We start from the raw sequence: 17,738 nt of genomic DNA, 5'->3' as shown, positions 1-17,738 counted from the left end.
AGCATGTTCTATGGATCATCTACTTACTGAGCTCACTGGGCAGGATGTGGGTCTCATGCCACCATTGGTTTTTCGTTATGTCTCATGCTTCTGTTCCCTGGTTTTGTTGCTAAGCAAGCCTGCTTGGTTTTGTGGTTAAGTCATCCTGCTTCCTTGAGTAATCATTGCTACAGGGGTCTCCCATATTTATTTCTACTTACAATCCTCTAGTGTGGTTAACTATTTAATCACCTACTTTGTCTGTTTACTCTGTCCCTATCATATTCTGGGTTTAGATTTTACTTCTTATTTAGTATTATATGTTACATTTTTTAAGGATTATATTCATGGTCATTTTAAACTTAAAAATTCCAAAGCAACAGAAGATATGATTGTTCAATAGATTGTAAGGTGGCTTCATGAATTCCTGCTGACTCCTGGCGTTCACACCTCTTGGGACCCCCCTCCCTGTGAGTACATCTGGGACCTGTGACTTGCTTGTAAAATGATAAATATAGCACAGGTGGTGGATGTCACTCTTGTAACTACATTACATTACAAAAGACTTGGTCTTGGTAGCCAACTCTCTCTAGAGACCATCTGATCTGGCTTGATGAAGTAAATAGCCATGCTGGGAAAGTCCACTAGTCAAGGAATTGTAGGTGACCTCTAGGAGCAGCCTCCAGCCTCCAGACAGAAAGAAGCCAGGGCTTTGAGGTACTACAAGCAGAGGGAAATGAATTCTGTCAGGCATCTAAGTGACCTTAAAATGTTCTTCCCCACTCAATCCTCCTGATGAGAATGCAGACCAGAGGACACCTTAATTTTGAGTTTGTAAAACCCAAAACCCTAAGCAGAGGACCCAGTTAAGCCTTGTCTGGATTCCTGACCCACCAAAAATGTGAGATAATAATTGTGAGTTATTTCAAGTCATTAAGTTTTTAGTAACTAATATAGCTTGTTTGTGTGGTTCAGTTATTTAACATATTAGTAATAAAGTATAGTTTCTTCTTTGATAAACTTTGTGTTAAATATTGCTGTCCTGTTGCATTCTAAATTTTTTCTTTCTTACTCCTTCACGTATATATGTCTGTACCTTGATTTTCGTTGCAAAGTCATGAGACAAAAACTCGAATGAACTTCAATGAGGTATCATATCACACCAGTTAGAATGGCTAATTATCAAAAAAATCTACCAATAATAAAGATGCTTTTTTTATTGCTGGAGAAGATGTGGAGAAAAGGAAACCGTCTTGCACTGTGGTGGGACTGTAAATTGATACAGCCGCTATGAAGATTCCTTAAAAAACTAGGAATATAAACTACCATATGACCCAGCAATCCCACTATTCAGCATATACCTGAGAAAATCACAATTCAAAAAGACACATCTTCACTGCAGCACTTTTTACAATAGCCAGGACATGGAGGCGATGTAGATGTCCATCAACAGATGAATGGATAAAGAAGTTGCGGCGCACAGTTGCTCAGTCGTGTCCAACTCTTTGCAACCCTGTGGACTGTAGCCCACCAGGCTCTTCTGTCCATGGGATTTTCCCAGCAAGAAAACTGAAGTGGTTTATCATTTCCTACTCCAGGAGATCTTCCACATCCAGAAATTGAACCTGTGTCTCTTGCATCTCCTGTATTGGGAGGCAGGTTCTTTACCGCTAGTGCCACCTGGGAAATGTATACATGTGTATGCATGTATATACACGCATACAATGGAATATACAATGGAATATTGCTCAGCCATAAAAAGGACTGGATTTGAGGCAATTGTATTAAGGTGATTTAACCTAGAGCCTATTGCACAGAGTGAAATAAGTCAGAGAGAAACAAATATCATATATTAATACAACTACATGGAATCTAGAAAAATGGTACTGATGAACCTGTCTGCAGGGAAGGAATGGAGATGCAGACGTTGAAAAGAGACTTGTGGACACAGCAGGGAAAGGAGAGGACAAGATGAATTGAGGAAGCAGCACTGACATATGTACACTATCATGTGTAAAGTAGATAGCTGGTGGGAAGTTGCTATATAGCACACGGAGCCTAGCCTGGTACTCTGTGATGACCCAGAGAGGTGGGATGAGGGGGTGGGAGGGAGGGGATATATATATATATATATATATATATATATAGAGAGAGAGAGAGAGAGAGAGAGAGAGCGAGCACGCGTGCTCTGACTGGCTCGTGTTGTTGTACAGCAGAAGCCAACACAATATTGTAAAGCAATTATCCTCCAATTAAAAAAAAAAACAATTCAAGGGGAAAAAAAATGGTGCCCCAGGCATCAGCCCTAAGTCTAGGGCTCTCTGGGACTTCCACCTGCATTTCTGCTTCAAAGATTGTGTGTCTAAGGTTCACAGCCTTGTTAGTCTCTACTAAACCTCTAGGGCAGGACAAATACAGTCAACTCAGCTTGCACAACTGAAGTTGCAACTGCAATGTGAAGAGTACTTATGTAAAGAGCTGGAAACACTTAAGTACTAAACCAGGTTTCATTTAATTGAGTGTACTTGCTTGCTAATTAGACCAACTTCCATATATGAATTTAGGTGGGCTTACTCACCAGCCCCCTCCTTCCTCCTTCCTTCCTTCCTCCCTCTCTCCCTGTTTCTTCCTGTTTTCTTCTTTCTTTCTTCCATCCTTCTTTCATTTTTTAATCTCTGTATAATTCTCCATAACTCTGTTTCTCTGTATCCCCCATTTTTATTTTATTTATAGTTGCTGTACAATATTATATGAATTACAAGTGTACAATATAGTGATTAACAATTTTAAAGGTTATACTCCATTCACAGTTACTGTAAAATATTGGCTATGTGCCCTGTGTTGTACAATATGTCCTTGTGTTCTTATTTTATACCTAACTGTTTGTACCTCTTAATTCCCTAAACCCCTATATTGCCCCTCTCCCCATTGGTAACCACTAGTTTGTGCTCTATATCTGTGAGTCTGCTTATATTTTGTTATATTCACTAATTTGCTTTATATTTTTAGATTCCACATTTAGTAATATCATGCAATATTTGTCTTTCTCTGTCTGACTTATTTCACTTAGCATAAGCTAAGTCCATCCATAGGACTTAGTTGCTGCAAATGGCAATGTTTCAGTTTTTTAAAATGACTAACTAGTATTCAATTGTATATCTATATACACCATATCTTCTTTATCCATTCATCTGTTGATGGACACTTGGGTTGCTTCCATATCTTGGTAGCTATAAGTAATGCTGCTGTGAACATTGGGGTGCATGTATCTTTTTGAATTAGTGTTTTTGTTTTTCAGATAAATATCCAGGCGTGGAATTGCTAGGTCATATGATAGTTATATTTTTAGTTTTTTGAGAAATCTCCATATTATTTTGCGTAGTGGCTGCACCAGTTTACATTCCCACAAACAGTGTAGGAGGGTTCCCTTTTCTCCACATCCTTGCCAACATTCGTTGGGTTCTTTTTGACAAAAGTGATTCTCACAGGTGTGAAGTAATATCCCATTGTAGTTTTTGAAAAAATATTTATTTGGCTGCACCAGGTCTTAGGGAATGTAGGATCTTTGATCTTTAGCTGTGGCATGCAAACTCTTAGTTGTGGCATGCAAACTCTTAGTTGTGGCATGTGGGATCTAGTTCCCTGACCAGGGCTCAGTCTTGGGCACCCTGTGTCAGGAGCACAGAATCTTAGCCACTGGATCACCAAGAAAGTCCCTCATTGTGGTTTTGATGTGCATTTCTCTGATGATTACTTAAAAGCTTTTGCACAGCAAAGTAGACCATCGAGGAAATTAAAAGACAATCTACTGAATGGGAGAAAATATTTGCAAATGATATGACTGATAATGAGTTAATATCCAACTTATGTAAACAATTCATACATCTCAACATCAAAAAAAGCAACCCGATTAACAAATGGAGCAGATGAACTGAGTAGACATTTTTTCAAAGAGGAAATGCACACAGCCACCAATAGGCACATGAAAAGATGCTCTTGTTTTCTTTTTTTTTTTATTAAGATAAACTTTTATTATATGAGTAATACATCAATATGTCATTTACTAATGTATTCAATATATTGCGTGACATCAAATTTCTTTCATCAGCTATCTTTTCCAGACCAGAAAATAACTTGGAGCTCATTTCTTTTTTCAGATATATTTCATATATATTCATTTATATTTTTTCATATATGGTTATATATATGAACTATATATAATTACTCTTAAAGTACTGCATATTGTCATCCTATTATTAGTATATCACAATGTATTCATCTGTTTAACTGTTTAGATTGTTTCTGATGTTCTGATGTAAGCAAATGCAAAAAGCATGATTCTGTCAGCACATGTGTAATGAACTTCCTAAGGCAGATTAGATCACTAGAAGTGAAACTCTGAGTGCGTCCATTTTATTTTTATTTTTTATTCTTTGTATTGATTTGTAATTGACACACAACATTATATTAATTTGAGGTGTACAGCTTAATGATTTAATATCTGTATGCATTGTGAAATGATCACTGTAATAAGGCTAGTTAACATCTGTCACCATACAGAGTTACAAAATTTTGTTTTCTTATAATGAAGAAAGTGAAAGTGAAAGTCGCTCAGTCGTGTCTGACTCTTTGTGACCCCAAGGACTGTCCACGAAATTCTCCAGACTAGAATACTGGAGTGGGTAGCCTTTCCCTTCTTCAGGGGATCATCCCAAGTAATGAGTTAAGATCTACTCTTTTAACAAGTTTCAAATATGGAGTATAGTATTATTAACCATTATTATTCATGGAATGTTAGGTCCATGAATCAAGGCAAATTGGAAGTCATCAAACAGGAGATGGCAAGAGTGAACATCAGCATTTTAGGAATCAGCAAACTAAAATGGACTGGAATGGGTGAATTTAACTTACATGACTATTATATCTACTACTGTGGCAAAAATTCCTTAGAAGGAATGGAGTAGCCATCATGGTCAATAAAACAGTCCAAAATGCAGTGGTACTTGGATGCAATCTCAAAAACGACAGAATGATCTCTGTTGATTCTAAGACAAACCATTCAATATCACAGTAATCCAAATCTATGCCCCGACCAATAATGCTGAAAAACCTGAACAGTTCTATGAAGACCTACAAGACCTTCTAGAACTAACACCCAAAAAAGATGTCCTTTTCATTATAGGGGACTGGAATGCAAAAATAGGAAGTCAAGAGATACCTAGAGTAACAGGCAAATTTGGCCTTGGAGTACAAAATGAAGCAGTCAAAGGCTAACAAAATTTTGCCAAGAGAATGCACTGGTCATAGCAAACACCCTCTTCCAACAACACAAGAGAAGACTCTACACATGGACATCACCAGATGGTCAACACCAAAATCAGATTGATTATATTATTTGCAGCCAAAGATGGAGAAGCTCTATACAGTCAGCAAAAACAAGACCAGGAGCTGACTGTGGCTCAGATTATGAACTCCTTATTGCCAAATTCAGACTTAAGTTGAAGAAAGTAGGGAAAACCACTGGACCATTCAGGTATGACCTAAATCAAATCCCTTACGATTATACAGTGGAAGTGATGAATAGATTCAAGGGATTAGATCTGATAGAATGTTGAAGAAATATGGATGGAGGTTCATGACATTGTACAGGAGGCAGAGGCAGTGATCATGACCATCCCCAAGAAAAAGAAATGCAAAAAGGCAAAATGGTTGTCTGATGAGTTCTTACAAATAACTAAGAAAAGAAAAGACAAAATAGGCAAAGGAGAAAAGGAAAGATATACCCATTTGAATGCAGAGCTTCAAAGAATAGCAAGGAGAGATAAGAAAGTCTTCCTCAGTGATCAGTGCAAAGAAATAGAGGAAAACAATAGAATGGGAAAGATTAGAGATTTCTTCAAGGAAATTAGAAATACCAAGGGAAAATTTCATGCAAAGATGGGCAGAATAAAGGACAGAAATGTTATGAACCTAAGAGAAGCAGAAGGTGTTAAGAAGAGGTGGCAAGAATACACAGAAGAACTATACAAAAAAGATCTTCAGACCCAGATGACCACAATGGTGTGATCACTCGCCTAGAGCCAGACATCCTGGAATGCGAAATCAAGTGGGCCTTAGGAAGCATCACTATGAACAAAGCCAGTAGAGGTGATGGAATTCCAGTTGAGCTATTTCAAATCCTGAAAGATGATGCTATGAAAGTGCTGCATTCAATATGCCAGCAAATTTGGAAAACTCAGCAGTTGCCACGGGACTGGAAAAGGTCAGTTTTCATTCCAGTCCCAAAGAAAGGCAATGCCAAGGAGTGCTCAAACTACCACACAATTGCACTCATCTCACATGCTAGCAAAGTAATGCTCAAAATTCTCCAAGCCAGAATTCAACAGTAGGTGAAAAAGGAACTTCCAGATATTCAAGCTGGATTTAGAAAAGGCACAGGAACCAGAGATCAAATTGCCACCATTTGTTGGATCATTGAAAAAGCCAGAGAGTTCCAGAAAAACATCTATTTCTGCTTTATTGACTATGCCAAAGCCTTTGACCATGTGGATCACAACATACTGTGGAAAATTCTTAAAGAGATGGAAATACCAGATCACTTGACCTGTCTCCTGAGAAATCTGTATGCAGGTCAGGAAGAACAGTTAGAACTGGACATGGAACAACAGGCTGGTTCCAAATAGGGAAAGGAGTACAAGGCTGTATGTTGTCACCCTGCTTATTTAGCTTATGTGTGAAATGCCGGGCTGGACGAAACACAAGCTGTATCAAGATTGCCAGGGGAAATATCAGTACCCTCAGATATGCAGATGACACCACCCTTATGGCAGAAAGTGAAGAAGAACTAAAGAGCCTCTTGATGAAAGTGAAAGAGGAGAGTGAAAAAGTTGGCTTAAAACTCGACATTCAGGAAACTAAGATCGTGGCATCTGGTCCCATCACTTCATGGCAAATAGATGGGAAAATAATGGAAACAGTGAGAGACTTTATTTTGGGGGGCTCCAAAATCACTGCAGATGGTGACTGCAGCCATGAAATTAAAAGATGCTTGCTCCTTGGAAGAAAAGTTATGGCCAACCTAGACAGCATATTAAAAAGCAGAGACATTACTTTGCCAACAAAGGTCCATCTTCAAAGCCATGGTTTTTCCAGTAGTCATGTATGGATGTGAGAATTGGACTATAAAGAAAGCTGAGCGTGGAAGAATTGATGTTTTTGAACTGTGGTGTTGGAGAAGACTCTTGAGAGTCCCTTGGACTGCAAGGAGATCCAACCAGTACATCCTAAAGGAGATCAGTCCTGAATAGTCATTGGAAGGACTGATGTAGAAGCTGACACTCCAATATTTTGGCAACCTGATGGGAAGAACTGACTCATTTGAAAAGACCCTGATGCTGGAAAGATTGAAGGCGGGAGGAGAAGGGGATGACAGAGGATGAGATGGTTGGATGGCATCACCGACTCTATGAACAAGAGTTTGCGTAAATTCCAGGAGTTGGTGATGGACAGGGAGGCCTGGCGTGCTGCAGTCCATAGGGCCGCAAAGAGTCGGACATGACTGAGCAACTGAACTGAACTGAACTGAACTGATTATTAACCATAGTTGACATGCTGAACATTACTGTGTACGTCCATTTTAATTTTGTTAACTGTTGGCTAACTGTTCTCCAGCGTGTCTGTGCAGCTCACATTCCTACCAGCTCTGCTAGGGCTTTCTCCACAGGGCACACTGACACTTGATGTCACCCGACTTTAACAGAGCTCTAGCTCTATTTCTTTTCTCCTTTTTCTCATCTTGTTGTTCCTCCTCTCTTCTCTTCCCTCCCTTTCTCATTTTCCCTGGCTCTCATTCTCTCTCTCCCTGTTTCTTTTGCTCTTTTGTTTCCTCATCCTCTTTTAATTTTTTTATTCATAATTTTGAAAATTTAACTTAATTTATTTTTAATAAAATAAATTACTGTTTTATTACTTAATGAAGATCATGAAAATATCTGTCAGCAAATGAACATTTATAAAGTCATTGTCAAAGGCTACAGTGTTTTCTACATCGTACTTTTAAAAACCAAGGTAAAATACCCATAACATAAAGTTAACTATTGTCAAGTGCATAGTTTAGTGGCATTTAGTACATTGACAGTGTTATACAGCCACCATCTCTATCAAATTCTAAGATATTTTCATACCCCTAAAGATATGGGTATGGGTCCCCATACTCATAAAGCGGTCACACGCCAATTCTCCCATCTCTTAGCTCCCAGTCACCACCAATCTGATTTCTTCAGTATGGATTTACCTGTGATGGATATGGCATGTAAATGGATTCATACAGTATGTGACCTGGCATATCTGCTTTCTTTCATTTTGCATGTCTTTGAGGTTAATCCATGGTATAGCATATGTCAGTACTTCATTCATGTTTATGGCTGAATAATGCTCCATTGAATGGTTATGCCACAATTTGTTTATCAGTTTACCAGCTGATGAAGATTAGATAATTTCTACCCCTTGACTAATGTGAATAGTGCCACAGTGAACATTTGTGCCTAAGTTTTTGTTTGAATATCTGTTTTCAATTCTTTTAGGTCTACACCTAGGAGAAGAATTGCTGGGTCCTATGGTAGTTCTATGTTTAACTTTTTGAGAAACTGCCAACCTGCTTTCCATAGCAGTTGTACCATTTTACATTTCTACAAGCAAAGTACAAGGGTTCCTATTTCTCTACATTCCTGATAACACTAATTATTTCTTGTTTTTCATTTTTTAAAAAATTTACAACTATCCTCTTGGGTATGAAGTGTATCTTATTGTTTTGATTAGCATTCTCCAATGACTAGTGATATTGAACATCTTTTCATGTATGTGCTGGCCATTTGTATATCTGTTTTAGAGAAATGTCTACTAGTCCTTTGCTTATATTTAAATTGGGTTGTTCGTCTTTTTGTTGTCGAATTGTAAGGATTCTTTATATATTCTAGATACTGGATGACTCCTATCAGATATATGGTTTTCAAGTATTTTTTCCCATTCTGTGGGTTGTTTGTTTTTCACTTTCTCGATAGTGTCGTTTGATGCACAAATTTTTAATTTTGATGTTTATTTTTCCCTTTGTTGCTCATACTTTGGGGACCATTTCAAAGAGTCTGTAAAATCCAAGGTGGATAGCATAAGCTATCTCATCATTATTATTTTTATTATTATCCACATCATAGACTATTATATAGCTAAGTTTTTTCTTTTTTTCTTTTTTAAATTATGAAAGTATGATAACACATTTATAAGCAACTTGGAAAGTACAGAACAAAGTTACATAGAGTTCCACTCTATATTACAATTATTTTTTAAGTAGATAAATTAAGATACTTAGTTGGAGTTTCAATCACAAGCTCTCAAAATTAATGGAATGAAATTATCCTTCAATTAAATAAATGTAAAAAAATTAATGAATGAATAGATAGAAAAGTATAAGGATATAGTAGGCCAGAAAAGCATTATGAACCAATCCAACATTATAATTAAAACTTATACAATTTTCATAAAACAGTAGCTTACAAATTCTGCTTAAGTTCCCATAGACTATAAGCCAGGAGATACTGGAAAACATCCAGGAACATAAAACAAGGTGCAGAGATTTCATGATCTAAAGGTATTGGAATCATACAGAGTCTGTTCTCTTACCACTGTGGAATTATATTAAAAATCAATATCAAAAGATATTTGAAAATAATCCACATATTTTCAAGTGCAGTGTGACCTTTACTAAGAGAGATCCTTGACTTAGGCATTAAAAGCCTCAATAAATTTAAAAGACTGAAAAAACACAGAGAGTGATTGCAGAGAAGAAAGCATTTAAATGAGAAATTAATATCAAAATGAGAGATTAATATCAAAGATACTTTATAAACCCCATATCTTTTCATTTTTATTCTGTTACAAATATTTTCTAATTTTCCTTGTTACAGCTTCTCCTAACCCATCAATGTATCTAAGAAGCTGTAACAAGGAAAATGAGAAAATAGTCGTAACAGAATAAAAATGAAAAGAGAATTTATCAGAATTTGTTGCATGCAGCTGAAGTGGCTCAGAGATACTGAATACAATGTGGATTCTTGAATAAGGTAGGAAAACAAATAATGGACACTAACAAAATTTTGTGAAATTTGAACAAAGTCTGTGGTTAGTAATACTGTATCATATGTTGATTTCCTGTGGTTCTTTTGCTGTTGTTGTTGTTCCTTAGCTGTGTCTGACTATTTGCAACTTTATGGACTGTAGCACACTAGGCTTCTCTGTCCTTCACTATCTCCCAGAGTTTGCTCAAACTCATGTCCATTGAGTCAATGATGCCATCCAACCATCTCATCCTCTGTCGCCCCTTCTCCTCCTGCCCTCAATCTTCGCCAGCATCAGGATCCTTTCCAATGAGTCTGATCTTTGCATCAGGTGGCCAAAGCATTGGCGCTTCAACTTTAGCATCAGTCATTCCAATGAATATTCAGAGTTGATTTCCTTTAGGATTGACTGGTTTGATCTCCTTGCTGTCTAAGCGACCCTCAAGAGTCTTCTCCAGCACCATAATTCGAAAGCATCAATTCTTTGGCTCTCCACCTTCTGTAAGATCCAGCTCTAATATCTGTACATGACTACTGGAAAAACCAAAGCTTTTTATATATGGACCTTTGTCAACAAAGTGATATGTCTGCTTTTTAATACACTGTCTAGCTTTGTCATAGCTTTTCTTCCAAGCAGCAAGCATCAAGTAATTTCATGACTTCAGTCATTGTCCGTGGTGATTTTGGAGCCCAAGAAAATAAAGTCTTTCACTATTTCCATTTTTCATCCATCTGTTTGCCATGAAGTGATGGGACCAGATACCATAATCTTACTTTTTTGAATGTTGAGTTTTAAGCCAGCTTTTTCACTCTCCTCTTTCACTTTCATCAAGAGGCTCTTTAGTTCTTCTTCACTTTCTGCCATTAAGGTGGTATCATCTGCATATCTAAGGTTATTGATATTTCTCCCAGCAATCTTGATTCCAGCTTGTGCTTCATCTATCCTGGCATTTCCCATGATGTATTCTGCATATAAGTTAAATAAGCAGAGTGACAATAAAGCCTTGACGTACTTCTTTCCCAATTTTGAACTATTGTTCCTTGTTCAGTTCTAACTGTTGCTTCTTGACCTGCATACAGGTTTCTCAAGAGGCAGGTAAGGTGGTCTGGTATTCCCATCTCTTTAAATTTTCCATAGTTTGTTGTGATTCACACAGTCAAAACTTTAGTGTAATCAATGAAGCAGAAGTTACTTTAGCACTAACCTCATAGATTCCAGAATAAATGGAACTACATCAGAAGTAGATGTTTTTCTGGAATTCCCTTGCTTTTTCTATGATCCAATAGATGCTGACAATTTGATTTCTGCTTCCTCTGCCTTTTCTAAATCCAGCTTGTACATCTGGAAGTTCTCGGTTCACATCTGTTTGAAGCCTAACTTGAAGGATTCTGAGCATTACCTTGCTAGCATGTGAAATGAGTGCAATTTTGTGGTAGTTTGAACATTCTTTGTCATTGCCCTTTTTTGGGATTGGAATGAAAACTGACCTTTTCCAGTCCCGTGGCCACTGCTGAGTTTTCCAAATTTGCTGGCATATTGAATGCAGCAGTTTAACAGCATCATCTTTTAGGATTTGAAATAGCTCAGCTGGAACTCCATCACCTCTACTAGCTTTTTTTTTTTTTATGACATAGTATTTCTTATATCCTCAGAATTGAAATAGAAGTTTCAACCTCACTCAACTTAAAAAAAAAAATCACTGAGGCAATAAGCTTTTTAGACTTTTTTTTAGCAATAATACTATTAGGTTGATGCAAAAGTAATTATAGTTTTGGACCCTGAATTTTCATTCATTATAACTAGGCTCAAATACATCATTATTAATCAAAATAGGAGTCACAATCCTATTTTGTTACAATCAGCACATTTTTGCCAATGAAAAATAAGTTTCTTTATTCCTGTAGCATAACAATCTGTGCTCCAGGTTTTGACGAACTCTTGGAAAACATTTTCTGCATCCTGGTGGTTGTGGAAGGATTTTTTTCTGCAAAAAGTTGTTGAGATTCTTGAAAAAGTTGTCAATTGGCGAGAGGCCAGGTGAATATGGCAGATGAGGCAAAACTTTGTAGCCTAATTCGTTCAACTTTTGAAGTTGGTTGTGTGACATGTGGCCAGGTGTTGTCACGGAGAAGCACTGGGCCCATCCTGTTGACCAATGCTGGCTGCAGGCATTGCAGTTTTCAGCGTGTCTCAGTGTGCTGAGCATACTTATCAGATGTAATGGTTCCCCTGGGATTCAGAAGGCTATAGTGGGTCAGACTGGCCACAAACCGCCAAATGGTGACCATGACCCGTTTTAGGGGCAGGTTTGGCTTTGGGAGGTGCTTTAGAGTGTCTTCTCGGTCCAATCACTGAGTCTGTCATCCCTGGTTGTCATATGAAATCCACTTTTCATTGCACATCACAATCCAATTGAGAAATATTTTGTTGTTGTTGTGTAGAAGAAGAGAAGAAACACTTCAAAACGCAGCAGCTCATGAGGCACCCACGTATTGAGCTTTTTCACCTTTAAAATTTGCTTCAAATGCCAAACAACTGTAGAATAGTTGACGTTGAGTTTTTGGGCAACTTCTTGTGTAGTTTTAAGAGATCAGCTTCAGTGGTCCTCTCAGATGGTTGCTGTCATCTCCCGATGGCTAGTGTCTGCACTCCTCAACCTTACGCTTCTCATCTTCTTTGCAAAACTTGAACCACCGCTGCACTGTACGTTCATTAGCAGCTCTCGGGCCAAATGCATTGTTGATGTTGCGAGTTGTCTCTGATGCTTTATGACTCATTTTGAACTCGAGTAAGAAAATTGCTTGAATTTGTTTTTTGTCTAACATCATTTTCATAGTATAAAATACATATAAAATAAACAAGTAATAATTCGTTAGCAAAAAAACATAAGGCAAGAAATGCTCATTAAAATGATGTGTAACATAACCACATTTATTTAAGAATGTATTCCAATATCAAATGGCAAAGTTCAACAGTGCAAAACCAAAATTACTTTTGCACCAGCATAATAGATGCCAGAATAAATGGGACTATGTCAGTTTTGAGTGAATATAAATTAGAAATCTAGCATTCTATTCTTAGTCAAACAAGTGTAATCAAAATGTCAAAATTTTTTAGCTGGGCAAAAATTCATAGGCTTTCTAAAATATATATTTATTATACATATTATTTGTATATATTTATACCAAAACTTTTTTCCTGTATCTGATAAAGACTTGAGAAAGAAAAAAAAAAAGAGATGGAGAAATTGAAAACAGAAACTAAATGAGAACACTTCAATATGAATAGAAAAAGTAAAATGAACTAGATGAAAGTAAAATATCATCTAGTCCAGTTGTTTTTAAACGTGACTGCTTATTAGAATCACATCTGGAGCTTTGGAGAAAAAAGCAATACCTGGGTATTTGAATTTTTCAAAAATTCCAAGATAATTATAATGTGCTGTATATAATGTGATATATAATAATTATTATAATTATAATTTAAAATCTGAATTTTAAAAGGTGATTACAAGTTTTTCTATTCAATAGTTTTACTAATATAGAATTATATTATTTTCTATTGACCAATCATGATACAATGGTATTAAATGAATCATAGTTACATAATCACAGTTGTAAAAGATGTTTATCAGATTTTGCAACCAATAGCCAGGCAAAAAATAAAAGATAATTGTAACAAGCCATAATGGAAGCATGATCCTAACAATACAAAATAATTACATACAATTTGGGGGATTAAGTAGAGTGATACAGTAAGTGGAAATGCATACATGCACATGTTTTCATCCAGCCAGCCAGTCTATGTCTTTATATAGCTGAGTTTTATAAGGAAAAAATATAGCATATAGAAATATATGATCTTTTTTGGAAAATTGAAGTATATTTGACTTACAATGTGCTAATTAGTTTCAAGTGTACAATAAAGTGAATCAGTTATACATATACATATATCCAGGTGGTTTTTTAGGTTTTCTTCCCCGTGGAGGTCATTACAGAGTACTGAACAGCGTTCCATGTGCTGACAGGTGGTTCTCATTAGTTACCTGTTTTACATGTATTAGTGCGTATGTGTTAATCCCAGTCTCCCAACTTATCCCTTTTCCTCTTGTCCCCTGGGAACCATCACTTTGTCATCCACATCAGTGAATCTACTTCTGTTTTGTGACTAAGTTCGTTTATACCTTTTTCCTTAGATCCCATGTTTAAGCAGCATCATGTGAGACTTGTTTTCCTGTGTCTTAGTTCTCTCAGTCCATCCATGTTGCTGCAAACGGCATTTTTGTTCATTGTTATGACAGTATGGTGGTTTTGTCACTAAAAGCTGTGTCTGATTCTTGAGACCCCATGGACTGTAACCTGCCAGGCTTCTCTGTCTGTGGAACTCTCCAGAGAGAACACTGGAGTGGGTTGCCATTTCCTTCTCCAGGGGATCTTCCCAGCCCAGGAATCAAACCTGGGTCTCCTGCACTGCAGGCAGGTTTACCGACTGAGCTATGAGGGATGGCTGAGAATGTATGCGTGTGTGTGTATATATATATATATATATACACACACACATGTATATATATGTATATGTATATATGTATATGTATACATATGTATATATGTATGTATATATATACATACACACACACCAAGTTTTCTTCCTCCATTCCTCTGTTTCGGTTGCTTCCATGTTCTGGCAATTGTAAATAGTGCTGCAATGAACATTGAGGTGCATGTATCTTTTTGAATTGTGGGTTTCTCTGAGTATATGCCTAGGAATGGAATTGTTGCATCATATGGTAGTTCTGTTTTTATATATACATATTCCTTTTCAGATTCCTTTCCATTTGGGTTTATTACAGGATATTAAATATAGTTCCCTTTGCTACACAGTAGGACCTGTTGTTTATCTGATCTTCTTTATATTGTTTATCTTATTTTATACATTTTTCTATTTTTTCCTTTTGGATCATAGAAAAAGCACAAGAGTTCCAGAAAAACATCTACTTCTGCCTTATTAACTATGCCAAAGCCTTTGTGTGGAAAACAACAAACTCTGGAAAATTCTGAAAGAGATGGGAATGCCAGACTACCTGGCCTGCCTCCTGAGAAATCTGTATGCAGGTCAAGAAGCAACAGTTAGAACTGGACATGAAACAACAGACTGGCTCCAAATCAGGAAATGAGTACACCAAGGCTGCAGTCCATGAGGTCGCAAAGAGTTGGACTCTACTGAGCGACTGAACTGAACTGATATTGTATTATGATTACAAAAAGAAGCAACTAAAAGAAAAAGAACCCTTTAGAAAAAAGGCCACAAGAAAGGATCTGACTTTACTGTGGACCAGTGATTTGAGTAATTGATGTCTTTCAAAGGCCTATTTATGCAGAGGGATGGGCTGGTCTGGTGGCCATAGGTATGTATATGGCATCAGCCATTAGGAACATTCCCCTGATTACACGCTATCCCCCCCACCCCCTCCGGCCCTGTGCACTTTCTCTTGGCTAAGGGTGGGCGTGGACACTTGCTGATGGTCCTGGAGCCCACATGGGGAACTGATAACAGGAAACCAGTGCCCTTGGGGCTGCCTGCCCAGCAGACATGGTGTGGAGCCGTCACTGTTCCTGTGAATCAAGTGTCAGGGCCTCATTTCCCCTCATTAAATGAGAAGACCATAAATGAGGACCATAATGTCTGATCCTCCTTCCGAGAGGATTTCAAGGAATCAACAGAATAGTATCTGTAACTAGCTGTGGGCAAAATCTCTCTAGCTTTACTCCATTTATTAGTAATGTCCAAAGTGGATTCCTAGAACTGTGGATGGAAAGGACTCTTGCTTGAGAGGCCCCCATCCAGTCCCATCTGCAAGGAGAGCTGCAACCAAGGCACCCAGACCTCTGGGCTCATTCTTCTCGGCTTCCCTGCATGACTTATTTATGGCTCTAAAACCCAGCAGAGTCAGTAATGTCCTTCTATCTCTCTTTACATCTTTCCACTCTTAAACTGCATCTCTCCTGGGACTTCATTCAAAGGAGTTCCTTAGTCTTCTTTGGAGTTCCTCCAGCTTCTCTACATTCAATTCAAGAAGCTCTAAGCATAACCTTTCCTGTAATAGATGCTAAGTAGTCTTGCTTGAGCAGAGTAAAAGACAATTTATATCCTTCAGTGCTATACAAATGTGATTCTAGGCTGGGGGAATATAGAGAGAGAAATTAGGGGCTTTGGTGGGCTGAGATCAAAATTCTGCTGCATAGCCCCCTGACAGTGACCACAGGTGAGTCAGTTACTTCGCTTTGCCTCCGTCCTTAGAAGGTAGAAAAGAATATGTACCAATTCTTCCAAAAGCCCCTGTGAGGAGTAAATGAGATAGTGTATATAAAGTGCTTGGTTTATGTTGTGCATTTTTTTTTTTCATACAAAACTGGCTTAACTACAAGTCAGTTTCTTCATCTCATTTTCAATAGAAGAAATGTGATCTGCTCCAAAGCTGGAGAAAAAAAGCGAATTTACTGACAAACAGAACTGTCCTATTCTCTAAGAGACGTTCAAGAGTAATTTTAAGGATGTTTAATTTTTGCCTTAAATGATGATTTTAAAGCTGAGCTCTATGATAAGATCCAACTTCCTTAAGGGAGAGTTTGCCTTGCAATTTTATTCTCAGCAGTGTATAGTCCAGTGCACTTTTGAAAGCTTAGTAAGATTTTGGGAACCATTGACTCAAAGATAAATAATTTATCACTTATAGTCCTCACAGAGGGATAGCTTGATTTGGAAATATCTCCTTCCCAGAAATCCCTATGAAATAGGAGGGAGAAAAAACATACATGAGCGGTGTTTGGAATAATCAGTGCTTGAGAGATAAACAGTACACCCCCAGCTTTGCAGGACAGAGTAAAAACTGGTGCAAATGGGACAACATCCCATAGATTCACTAATAAATAAATGAAGAAAAAATCCAAAACCTTAACATGTCTCCCATACGTCCATCAAGATAAATAACAGGTAACAACTGCTTATAGTAGACTGGGCACTGTTTTATGCAAATCATATATATTAAGTTATTTATCCTCCTATGAATATATGGGCAAGTATTGTTTCTGTTCTGACTTTCTAGGTAAAGAAGCTTAGGTACAGAGAGATTAAATTTTGCCACATGTGCCAAATTCCGGGGTTTTATGGCACGTGTGGTAGAGCTGGATTCAGACCCAGGTGGTGGGTGCCAAGAGGCCACCTTGTACCGGCTGCGTCTCTTGAGTGTCTCTGGTTGGGAACTCCTGGCCCAACCCAGGAGTTTATCCCTAACTGGGAAAGCAGTTACAGTAGTGTAGTTAAATGCACATATTTTAGTGTCTAAAATTTCCTCTTTTAATCCTGGTTCTACCACCTAGTGGAGGAGCAGGAAGGGAATTGATTACCTTCCCCGCTCCCTCTATCTCAAATATCTAGCTGGTTAAGAAACTGAGGTCTACAGGATTTAGATATTTAAAATAGAAATCATATTCTGTACCCAAATACCGAGTTGTTTTGCCATCTCTGAGTCAGCTTGCTGTACTCAAATCATCATGCATTCAGAAAGCTTCTTATACATCAGCTGTACTAAGTGGCGGTGGGTTTTTTGTTTTGTTTTGTTTTTTAATAGTTTAACATGAATAAGGCATTGT

This window comes from Muntiacus reevesi, chromosome 19 (genome assembly GCF_963930625.1).
Source record: "Muntiacus reevesi chromosome 19, mMunRee1.1, whole genome shotgun sequence".
Taxonomy (NCBI): domain Eukaryota; kingdom Metazoa; phylum Chordata; class Mammalia; order Artiodactyla; family Cervidae; genus Muntiacus; species Muntiacus reevesi.
This window is presented reverse-complemented; position numbering follows the sequence as displayed.